The sequence below is a fragment of the Montipora capricornis genome, chromosome 13 (genome assembly GCF_036669925.1).
Source record: "Montipora capricornis isolate CH-2021 chromosome 13, ASM3666992v2, whole genome shotgun sequence".
In the NCBI taxonomy this organism is placed as follows: Eukaryota; Metazoa; Cnidaria; class Anthozoa; order Scleractinia; family Acroporidae; genus Montipora; species Montipora capricornis.
Window position 1 is genome coordinate 34,706,342 of NC_090895.1, and position 12,302 is coordinate 34,718,643.

General features: G+C 39.7%; 1 protein-coding gene across 1 annotated transcript in view; it reads left to right on the top strand.

Annotated features, from left to right (window-relative positions):
- The window catches only part of LOC138028515 (A disintegrin and metalloproteinase with thrombospondin motifs 6-like), a 48,605-nt gene extending 47,261 nt beyond the window's left edge, over positions 1-1,344 (top strand). The window contains exons 30-31 of the mRNA XM_068876091.1: positions 517-846; positions 1,168-1,344. The gene's annotated coding sequence lies outside the window, so the exon portion shown is untranslated. The remainder of the gene's footprint in view (positions 1-516; positions 847-1,167) is intronic.
- The last annotated feature ends 10,958 nt before the right edge of the window (positions 1,345-12,302 follow it).

Sequence of the window (12,302 nt, forward strand, 5' to 3'; positions counted from 1 at the left end):
TCCATCAGTAGGGCTAACGCTCACATGGTTCATATGGGATAGAAATCTAGCACTTCACATTACCCTCTATTCAGTTAACTCTGTTTAAAATATAAGTGCTACACGGCCAACGTTAGTATAAAACGTAACCTTTCACGGCGGAACGACTGTTTCCCGTTTTCCTTCATCTATCGTCTATTTGTCTTATACATCCTACGGACGCAAAAACCATTCCATACGTTTTATTTTTTCGGGAGAAAGAGGCAAAAGGAAAAATAATTTAATTTAATTTAGTCGTGGTTCCCTATCCCCATTACCGGGAGCCATAAGGATATTTCCTCATTAACGCAGTAATGCGTGTGATCAAGATGCTACCTCTTATTTGTTACACTACTCTGCTCTTCGATATTTTATTTGAAATCAACTGTTACCATTAATTATGTCTCGCTCAATTACAATTTGACTTAAATTTATCTCATCAATTTAACCTTAACTTTGTTTTCCCTTTTAAATATGCTTCATTTAAACCTTGTACAGATGATCGCCAATATGAACCGTTAGGTTGCTACGAAGACAGAAGCGACGATCGATCACTGCCAATACTCATCACCAATTTAAGAGGGCGCATCAGCTGGAACGATATGTCCAAGACCATTGACACGTGCGCACGCAAAACAAAAGCAAGGGATCCTAAACTTAAAGTATTTGCTCTTCAATTCTATGGGGAATGCTACTCGGGATATGATGGTCTAACGAATCACAATAAATACGGTTCCAGGCCTTATAGTGACAAGGAAGTCCAGTACTGTTGGGCTGGAGTTGGTAGACAATGGTCAAACTTTGTGTACAAGTTTAAAGAATGACATGGTAAGGGTACAGAGAACTTTTAAAAGATAACTCTAAATAGCCATGTGTTCACAATTTGCAACATTTCTTCCTTTCATTGGTTAAACACGCATTTCTATTTAACGATGATCTCTTTAACTGGTGATGATGCACTATCATCGTCATCAACTCCTTCATGATCATTATCACCGATCATGTACGTCATTCTTTAACCTGATCGTGAAAAGCATAACTCAGGCCCTTGACAAAGAGGCTAACATGCACAGTTTGGTACCAGAGTAGCTTATCGTAAAGCTTAATTATAAAGCTGAAATTGTTCCTGGCTTCGTTGTGCATTCACAGGTTGGCTGTTCGTGGGCATTCCGGAAAAAGATGAACAGAACACACGGACATGCGTAGTGACGGGATGAACAGTTGTCCCTTTTCTAAGCTAAACATATGGATATCACGATGATAAAAGACTATATTGAACATCGTTGTAGCTATCATAGAATAATTAAAGTCCTGAATCAGTATAAACTGCACTCTTAATGAGATTTAAACCTGTTGCACAATATGTGACAATTCAAAGTTATGTCGACAGAAATGTCTGAAGCTATGTATACAGATACATTTAAGCCAAATTAACGAAGCCACATACCAGTGAAACTAACGTTACTTACACCGACTAAGAAACACTATGATCATGAAAATCTGTATACATACGGCCACTCCAAAACTGAATGTCTTTTTTTAGAAGTATTATGCCCCAATTTCCTTCCATTCTCTATATTCGAGATCAGTATGTTTTTACCCCAGTTGCGTCGCAAATCGTCTTAATTTTTTAATCAATTTCGAATTTTCAATCGGACCTTGTAGCTTTTCTAAGAACAACCAAATGCAAAAGTTTTTTTGTAATAGCTTGCAAGGTTGAAATTCCTGTGATTTTTTTTATTCCATTTTACCTTTATTTGATGGTCTTCTTGGCGGGGCGATACGCGATTTTCATCAAAGACATCAAGCCGCGTTACGTTCGATAATACGGATGTACGGCACATGCATGCTTTTTTTTGTCTTTAGTCAGATCGTGAGCAAGTGACTAGAAAACACTTTATCATCGTGCCCGATTTGAAGTGCACAGAAGCCAACCATCCGAACTTGTGACGAGAGGCTGCAACAAAATTGACTGTCCACCGGGTAACTTTCCAAGGATGATGATCAGCAGTAAGACTAACATGAATAAGGTAGTTTCTACAGTTTTGATCGCCGAGATGAACATTGTCCGAATGATAACTTTTCAGTCTTGCTACAACTAACATACCGTTGTGTTTCCAACGTTACTTCACATTCAAGTCCTCTATTCGACTCTATACTGACAAGTATTTACGTTTTTAACAATTCACTTACGAATTCGAATCGAAAGCGAGTTTTCTTAGAGCAATTTAAGCTTGTTGAAACTATCCCGAACATGATAAACTTGAATAACTATATTTTCCCTCAACGGAGAAACCTTAACTGCAGCCTTCTAAATTCGCAACCTTACTTAAGCTATCACCGTAGCTCCAAATTCTTCTGCAGCACCTCGCGTTTTGATGAAAAAGTACATTTTTTCATAAAGAGGTTTCCCCATCAAGCGAGCAGGTAACCAACTCATTGCTATCAACGCGTGTTTAGGCTAAGCAGGAGGAAAAACAACCACCAATCGGAATCAAGTATTTTTCCCCATTTCGAAGCTTAAGACAAAAAAAGAAATTATGACGAAAAGTGCTTTCTCCTTTGACCAACAATCATTCTATAGTTTTGTCTCTGTATTACTAAGAACTATCATAACACGCAAAGCTCTGAATCAGGTTAATATGACAGCCTTTGCATGGGCAGCTATTCGGCGACATGGACATTCTCAAAGTCTACTGACGGTTTGTCACAGTGTTCATCTAAGTTTAGGTATGGGTCGCACTTGGGAAAAGTTTTAATCTTTGCCGGCTAAAAAACCACAAAAATTTGAAACCGCAACCGGAAAGGAAAACTTTTAGATAGAAACAGCGGGTCGCACTAGGGAGATAATTGTCAGTAACCAGATACTAGATACCACGTCGTTTACCAATGTGCTTTCGAAAGGCATGATGTCAATCGCGGTCTAAAAAGAAAAAAGTATGCGTCCCGTGGAAGGAGTGCTCATAGTTATTACGCTGATTCTCCTTCTGTTCATTCAGCTTAACCTACAGCAGTTTGTTGTCTTTCGCTTGATTTACGAACGATGGGCAGAGGAATGTTTTACTGTTTTAACTGCGGCCATGATCAGAGGAAGACATCGACGTCGACGAAGGATAGCTCGATCACCATATACCTGGTCAGTTCTCCGCTCGTTAGAGTCGTGGTTTGATCTACACAACTACGACATATCAGTACCAGGGGAATTTTTTCGTCAGCAGCTTCGAGTCACAAGAACTTCATTTAACCGTATTTTAAACCGCGAACTAGAACTGAACTTCCCGCGCGTATCGTTTTTCATGTTACACTGACAAGCGTTGACAGTTACCACTGTGATTCTCATTGTTTGGCTCGACTTTGCGAAAATCTGCCTGCCCCACCCAAGCACTACGGCGTATTTGATGTTTTGCCGATTCGCAAAGTTTTTGCCGAAGCGAAAAACCTGGGGTCGCACTAGGCAAAGGCCCGCGATGACAGATTTCCACCGCAAAGTAAACAAATTCCGGCAAAGATTTGCCAAGTGCGACCCATGCCAAGAGATTAAAAGAGACTGATGTGTTGGAATCTGTACCGGAAATCATGAGTGTGTCCGCAATAAAACCTACCCTTCAAGAAGACTGCAACCAGGACGTGCCCGGTCCAAACTCGATTTAACAAAAAAACTTTATACTTCAGCAGGAGCCCATGAAATGGAGCCTCTATATCTACACTTACCCCTTGAGGCAAGCCTTTCCCGAGTATATTTATTTTAAGTACAAGGAAGGGTTACGTTTTTGCAAACGTTGGCCGTGCAGCACTTATATTTCAACAGACTTAACTATTAAAGGGTAATGGGAAGTGCTAGTTCTCTACCCATATGAAGCATGTGAGCGTTAGCCCTACTAATGGGATTCAATTCCCACCCTGGTCAGAGTTTTCCTCTGTCCTTGCGCGGGCCCACGATTTCCATTAGTAGGGCTAACGCTCACATGGTTTGCATGAGTAGAAAACTAGCACTTCACATTACCCTCTAATAAGAGAAAATGAGGGGACAGAGAAGGAGGCTCCCGGTCCAGCCCTTGGGATATGTCATGTCCACGAAAGTTATTTTTAGACGAGCGGAAGTCTTCCGAGACGTCCGCATGCAGGCCAACCTCGGTCCGATGTTTGAAAGAAAATATATATTCATCAGCCTTTCACGTGCGCCATCATTTTCTCTTTTCACTAAGAACCTGAGAGCGAAGCAAGACTGCATGCGGATGTCTCGGAAGACAGACTTCCCCCAGAACAAAGACTTCCGCTCATCTAAAAATAACTTTCGTGGACGTAACATATCCCGACCAACGTCTTGAGCCTCCCTCTCTGTCCCCTCATTTTCTCTTGCCTCTAATAATGAAGTCTGTATTTATTTTTAGAACGACTTTTTCCCTCGGAAAGTGTCATAATTCCACGGCGAAACGCGAAGACATTTCCAGTGGGATGCGTGTTTGTTGGGTTATATGACGTAAAACAATAGCACGGTCAGAGCTCTGTTTTGATTCTTTTAACCTCGAAACTCCTCCCCCCCCCACTCTCCTTCCTACGAGACGCGTTCTATTAATAACTCTCCTAGCTAAAGGGTTGACTCTGAGATCCAGTACGAAATACAAAGGCTCCATTTGATTGGCTCTTTAATTCAGTTGCTAAGAGGAAGGCCGCGGCATTTTAGTAGTGCTGTAGCATCATAGTTAATTGTGGGGAATGGTTTGGAAGCTCGGCAAACATCAAAGGAGCAAACAAAGATGCCAAGATTTAGGTTGGAAAGTCCACGACCGTGCACAATCTTTTGTTTTGCGCTCATACACTATGCATGAATTATGTAACCAACGCGTTTCTATTGGTTAGTTCCTCAGTACGGAGTAAACAACTATTGTGTTTTGTGCACAGTCAAGGCCAAAAAAGAGAACAAAAACCTACAACAAAGAAATTTGTCGGCTTTCATAACCATTCCCCTCTATTAACTATGGTAGCATTAACCCTTCCACCTGGACCGGACCGGCCCCTACTAACGATGAAATCGTCTGGCGTTAGGTGGAGTATAAGCCCTAAGTTTGGTTTTATCAACGGAGTTGATAATGTAAATTGACCACCGTACAGGGATTATAAAAGCTTTCATAATCCCTGTACGTACGGTGGTCAATTTACATTATCAAGTCCACTGATAAAACCAAATTTTTGTGTACGACTTCCCCCCGACGAAGCACCACAGTTTCTTTAGAAACTATACCCCCTTTATAAGCCCTAAGTGTCACACTTAGGAGGAAAAGGGTTGAGTGGGACGTACTTTTGGAGTGGCAGATGTTGTTCACTTTGTCACTCCTTACCCGGCCCTCATGATCATTGAGGCTAAAGTGTTACTCTTAGGAGAAAAAGGATAAGGGACCTTTGGATCGGAGTACAAGGGCGACTACGAGTACGATTTTTACGTACTGAGCATGCGCATGAGGTTTGGAGGCCGACATTTTTCGAAGTGCGCGTGCTCAGAGTGGAAAATGTTACTCGAAGTCGTCCTCGTCTTCCGATCTAAAGGTCCCTATTATGTGATTGCCGGTCGCAAAAACACAGAGACGCCGATCTCGTCCTGTAATCTTCCATCAAGCCGTGATGTGATGACCCTGGGAACCAAGGGTGGGGATACATTGCCCGTCCCTCTCCGTGTTTGAAACATGATTAGAATAGAATCGTAACTATGAGCGGTGTACAATTCAATTTAAACTCACCACTAAAATGGCTAGATTTTCTCCTCTACCCTGTCTGTCATTTATCCACTTTAGCCTTCGCTTGTCGAACGACTTTTCGCTCACTTTAGTTGCTTTATTGTGCCCTAAAATTCATCGGCATAACGTTCCCCAAGCCTTAATATTTTTAACAATCTACCGAATCGAGAATAAACGGACTATTTTTATAAATGGTGAGTTGTCATTCTTTTGTGCATGTTAATTAGACGTACTGGCCTACTGAGGGCTCACTGAACACGCTTTCTAGCACAGTCAAATATTCTTGCATTTTTTTTCAAAAGCATATGGATGTTAGCAGTTTGCATCAAGAAGAACCGTGAGTATGAGCCATGAGTGATAGAGTGGTTTTCAATTGAGTGTCGAAAGCAATTAGCGAATTGCTTTGGTTTTGCATTTACTTCACTCAGTTATTGGTTCAAAGTTCTCGCGCCATTTTTTCAACCAATCAGAAGTGAAACCAAAACCAATCGTGGCTCGCGCTTGCACATTTTCCCGTGCTTTGTGTCGGCTACATGTATATCGAGTTCGATTGGTTTACTGGATTGTCTCCGTCCTTTTTGATTGGCCAAAGTAATTACTTTGGTTTTGGTTTTACGACACTCGATTGAAACTCGTTCTAATGCCAAAGACGTAACAACGGACTCCCTGATACTGATAAAACCAAAAAACAATAGTTCAAATTAATGGAACGACACAATATCCACTTCATCGATACCCGTTATCTTCGGAATTTTATGGATGCATATCGGCATTCGGAATTAGCTCAAGTCTTGAATGCAACTATGAGAAACAATAAACCCAACAATGCCCAATGAAATCAGAGGTATTTAACAGCTTCGTGGTTCTTAAATTCTGTGTTCATTGCGAGCGCTTGTCTTTCGCTGTGGTTGCTATTATTCTGCTCCCACTCGATAAGGACACTCAAGAAGAGATTTGATGAGTACTGACACAGTTGTTGAAGGGCCTGTTATCTATATTTACTAATTTCAAGGTAAGCAAAATCGACTTTACAACGCATTTCAAACACGGTATAAAATTCTATACAGGATCATTTCCAAACTGGTTTGCTCGAAAGAGATTTTCGGACTTTCGGCTTTCTTCGTTTAACTTGGGTTACTTGCAGGTTTCTACTTCAAAGTATGTACAACGAAAGCCTCCAAACTTACTTCAAACTTACTTCTTACTTCAAGCCTTTGCCACCATTTTTTTAATGTTTGAAATACTGATGAGCACTATCAGACATATTTTAAGAAATATTAGGGCGCGTTCGATTGACCGTATTCCGGAATAGGAATACATGGAATAGAAGTTAGAAACCCTTCGCTTTGACGGAAAGTCACGTTAAAATTGTCAAACAACTGTTAAAATGCTATTTTAAACATATCTTTATTATTCTTGTTGCTTTAAAACGCCAAACATACAGTTTTAAATCATCACTCCACGTATTCTTATTCCCGAATAGGGTCAATCGAACCCGACCTTAAATGAAGCCGAGTTATTTGGTGGAACTTCTCTGAGTGAAACACCTTTGTACCTATTTCTACCTCGAGCCTTTTGCATCAGTGACAATTAAGTAAACGTCATTTCTTGTGATTAATAGTTTCAGTTTGCTTCAGTAATGCTTAATTTAGCAAGGTTAATCCTAGCAATGGCCAATCGAAAAGCAGGGTCAAGGTCAAAGGGGCAATTTCGGCTTCAAATTATTTTTTCGCGAAAGGACTGGGGCGAGTTCCAAGACAACACCTTTTTAACTAAGAGGAGTTATCAACGATTGCGCTTAAAAACTTTTGAACAGCAAAAGCGGCCTTTGTTGTCTGTCTTTGGATGGCCGGCGAGAATCGCCGTGCAAAACAAGTGCAAAACAAGTGCAAAACAAGGGAATCATCTTAATTTGCGTTTCAATGAGGCAAATGAAGTGAACACAGCACCTGGAAATCTTTGTCGCAGGTCCTAATCGCAAACCATTTCCTATCTCCTAAGTGAAATGGATTTAATATCAATATTGGACAATAACATACAGTTGAACATGTCCCAATTACCTTTTGCTAAACTAAAGCCTTTCTGAACTCGAAAGTGTAAGCACCAATATTAATCATATTCCTAATTAAAGCTGCCAAACAAGAGACCATAACCGCAGATTGATTGTATATTCCGGGTTGACATAACGAAAAAGAACGTTGTCGGCATCGATCAAATAGTGTTCAGTGGTCAGCCGGAAAGACTGAAGGAGAAAAGTCACTTCTCGAGTGGCTTTGCCATTCACCAATCAAGAGTCGGTAGATACGATCACCTTGTTGTCATTAACAGAGGGCAGTATTACTTTGAAGGCTTTAAACAGTGTGCAGGCTGTCCCTGATCAGTTCTGATTACTTCGTATGGTTAACTCCCACTTCAAGTCTCTGAATAAAGCCTTGATGAAAGACTTTTGAGTGGATCATCAATTTCAGGTAAATGCTGAATGGTTTCCTCTCCATTTTGTTTCATTTGTCACTTTAATCTCACTCTAGTAGAGTTCATAAAACAAAATTACAATTTCTGGCTTACAGCTTTCGAACATAACTTTCCAGCGAAGACGCCGAATGTATAAATTTTGAAAGAATGTTTAACTTCCAATGAAAGAAAATTCCCAAAACGCAAAAGAAGATCTACAATTCCAAGTTGTACTGGCCAGCCAATAAAGACAAGACATTGTAGTTCACAATACTTCAAAACCCGGTGAAAAAGACTGTTGGATTATTATAGATTTAATACAGTGTAAAGGAAATACGATTCGCTTTTCTATTAAAACGAGTTGACGTTCAGTTCTCGAATTGGCGATTTCAGAAAGTTCCAGAAAAAAAATCACCGTGTAAGTTAGAATGTAATCACTAAATTTCTGGGATTCAATTCGACCTACCTGTTTGCCTATAAGAGTAATTTTTTGCAGAATCAGTCGTTGGATATTGGGATAATTCACTGTGCCCTTTATGAGAAGAACTCTTTACCACTGATGGTACGAAAAGACCTCTATTTTTATTACTACCCCTCGGTAACTGTGACATAAAACTTTGACCTGTGTCCAGCTCAGATAACATTTTGCTAATCTGTGAAAGCTGGCAACAGTTCTTCCTTTTATTGTTCATATATCTATACACTTAAGTAACTCACCTGGTTATGTAAACAAGACTTTTATCTACTGTCAAGGTAGTATACGCGTTCCTTAAAGTGCTCCAAAACTCAAATAATTTTGTTCTTCAATATTAATCTCCCCAGCAAAAGCAAACGTGTTTTGCCATTCTTACCTCTAAATTTCGTTTTTTATCTCCCGGGCCAGACGTGAAAAGTTATCAAAACTAGCACTAATTTGGACGCACGACCGTGACGTGACAGGCATGGGTCTAATCTAGATTTTACGCCACAAACTGCTTTGCAATGCAAAATTCTTTGAAAACAGGAATGCAAGCAAATTGTGACGTAAAATTGAGACTAGACCCATGCATCTCACATCACGGTCGTGGGTCCAAATTAGTGCTAGTTTTGATAACTTTTCGCGTCTGGCCCGGGAGATAAATCAAAGTGCCACTGTCGTTACTCGTGGATATGAAAGTTACCGCGATTGTTTAAAATTGGCAGGCTGAAGTTTTCTTTATGCATTATCATTGATAGTTGGATAATTGTGTAACAGCACGGTGGGCTCTCATATACAACTAGATACCCAAAATAATGCATGTATGTGAGGTAATCCCCTTTGCTGGAATTAAGTATACCATTTCTCCAACAGGGATAAGATTACTCGTTAACACATCCTCTATAAAGAGCTGTACCATGTGCTCAAAGTTCGTCGCACAGATGACAGAGTAATTTAGCATAAGGTCTGGTTTTTGTTGCCAGGTCATATTGTTAATGTCATCAGGGTTAGCAAGTAGAGCAGATCCATTCAGTAATATTAACACTTTTTGTGCCAGTTATACATTCCTCCAACAAACCTTGCGAATATTTATCGCTATATTTGATACTGTTACACTTAGAAACAGATGATCTGAACCATGAATGATCACAGCAAGTGCATACATATTCAGGGCCATGTGTTATCTTATCACGAAAAAGACTGAATCACTTTTGACATGGAATGTCTAATAGAGTCTTGACCTTGACAAATTTCAGTTTGGTTTAGCCTTAAGCTCTGCATAGCTTTTCTTAAATGGTTTTATGCTTTTCTGATATGTATGTCTCTGATATGTTCTGGATTGCTTGGATTTGATGGATTTGGATCAGTTTGATTTGTTCAAGTTGTATTCATGTGGATTTGATGACTCATAGCTTGCAGAACTTCGTGATAGCTTTGATAAATATAGGTATACTTTGATAGGTTCGGTGTTACTCTCCAAATGGCAGTCACCTTCCAAATGGAATTTATTTATTCCCCGTGAGCTTAGGGGATGAACAGCACTGTCTTCTCACATTGTGTCTGTCGATTCCATTTCTACACGCGTACGTATTAAAGTCTTCGCGTTGGTCAGTGAAAGGCGGTGCACAACTAATTGCATCAATCTGTACTTGTTCAGAATATTTTGCTTCACCTTCGAAGAAAGCCACTTCTTTAATTCTTCTGTTTCTTACTTCTAAATGCAGCGGAAGGTGCTCAAACACTTAAGTATAAAAGCGGATACAGCAATGGCGGCGCACAACCACGCGAACAGGAAGTCACAGCTTTCTAAGCTGTGTTGTGATTATCCATCCTGATTGGTGATTGGCTTATTAGATCGAACTTCCGGTTACGCTGGAGTGAGACATTTGCATAAAGAACCTCACCAAAACTCGTGGATATATCCACGAGTAAAAACGAAATTCTGCCAAATTTAAGTGGCTTGCACGTCACAGAAAAAGCGAAATTGTGGGTAACAATGGTGACATATGTTTGCTTTAAATGGGGAGATTTAATATATTAGGAACGAAAAATATTTAAGTTCAGGTGTACTTTTAAGTAGCTGCCGCATGAATTACCAAATTTATACTTAAAATCAACACCATTATGAATTTAAGACGCACATTCAAATACGCTTTTTTGCACTTTTAGTGATATCAGCTTATGGGTATGTTTCAAGGAAGGTGTAAAAAAAGGCGTATATCAGTTGAATTTAATGTGAAGATCTTCCTCCGTCTAGGAAATCTTGATAAATAGACATGAAAGATTCAAATTGCTTGGTTACTCACTGGGAACTTAGCAACGGCATCGCCGCTTGCTACCCTAAATAAAGCCCTGCTCCATCAACTACCATTTCGTGGACATTTAAACACGTAGCGACTGCAAGTCTCAGTCCCTTCATGAAGAGAAAATACACCAGTCGAGCTGTGACACTAAGCTTGTAAGTTTAAGCTAAAAGCGAGAACATTACAATCATTGCCCCCTATCTCATAAGAATCTCCGCGCGATACTCTTTGTTTCCTCAATATATTTCTAAGCATATCACCTAACAACAAGATCATGGTAGCCCACAGTTAGCATAGCTATTCTAGGCGGACTACTTAGACTGCAACAATCTATTACTGACTCTCACAACAAAAGAAACAGACTGACAGACTCTAGGAAATTGACAAGAATTAAACAAAGTGATGACGAAATTTATTTTTTCATCGCAGTTCGTGAAAATTCATTTCCTGGATACTTCTTCGAACACCTTTAACTAGGTAAACATAACTTACTAAGGCACGAAACTCATTAGCCATGCGCATTCATTGCAATATTCTCAGCTTTATTTTCCTTATGGTTTGCTCTGAATTTAACTATCTTTCCAGCTCGTGCAGAACATTTCAAACATTCCTTTTTTCTATCAACAACCAAAGCACGGAACAATAGCTTATCTAGTGACGTAATTTGGAGGACTGCGGCCTTAGGTGTTGTTTCCAAACTCCCTGCAGTATTATCTTAATAGCCCATTTCCGAGTTCTTGTCGGCTTCCTCTTCAAAGCGAGTCTAAGTGCGAAGTTTTTCTTATGATAATTAGTTTTCATTCATATGTAAAGTAGAACTAATTACCATCACAAAAACTTTGCACTTAGGCTCGCTTTGAAGAGGGGCAGACAGGAACTCGGAAATGGCCTATTACACGTGTCATTGTTGTTCTGTGGTTGATGATGGTATGTTCTTTTTTTCCTAGTCTAATATTCTTTCAAGTTCGATTTGTTCGGTGGTGGTATGAAGCTCACAGCTTTGACCTGGGCAGTGACCTATTTGATGTGGCTATTTTTTGAAGGTAATTACGGCTCAATAATAACAACATACCTGCATTATTTTCGAGAGTGAAGGGAACCCAAATAGCTTCGACATAAAGAATATAATTCCCCTGTTGAGAAATAATAGAAAAAGTTTTATTTCTTGTGATTCAGTCATGTTATGGTTTTTCTTTTTTGTTCCTCCATCTTTCTAGGAGATAACTGCTTGGTTTCTTGCGAGGTTAGATAATCCGCCTGTTTGCTGAATGATTCATCAGTTTAGTTTAGTAACTATACATAACATTATTTACATTAATTGACTCATTCTCAAGTATAAGA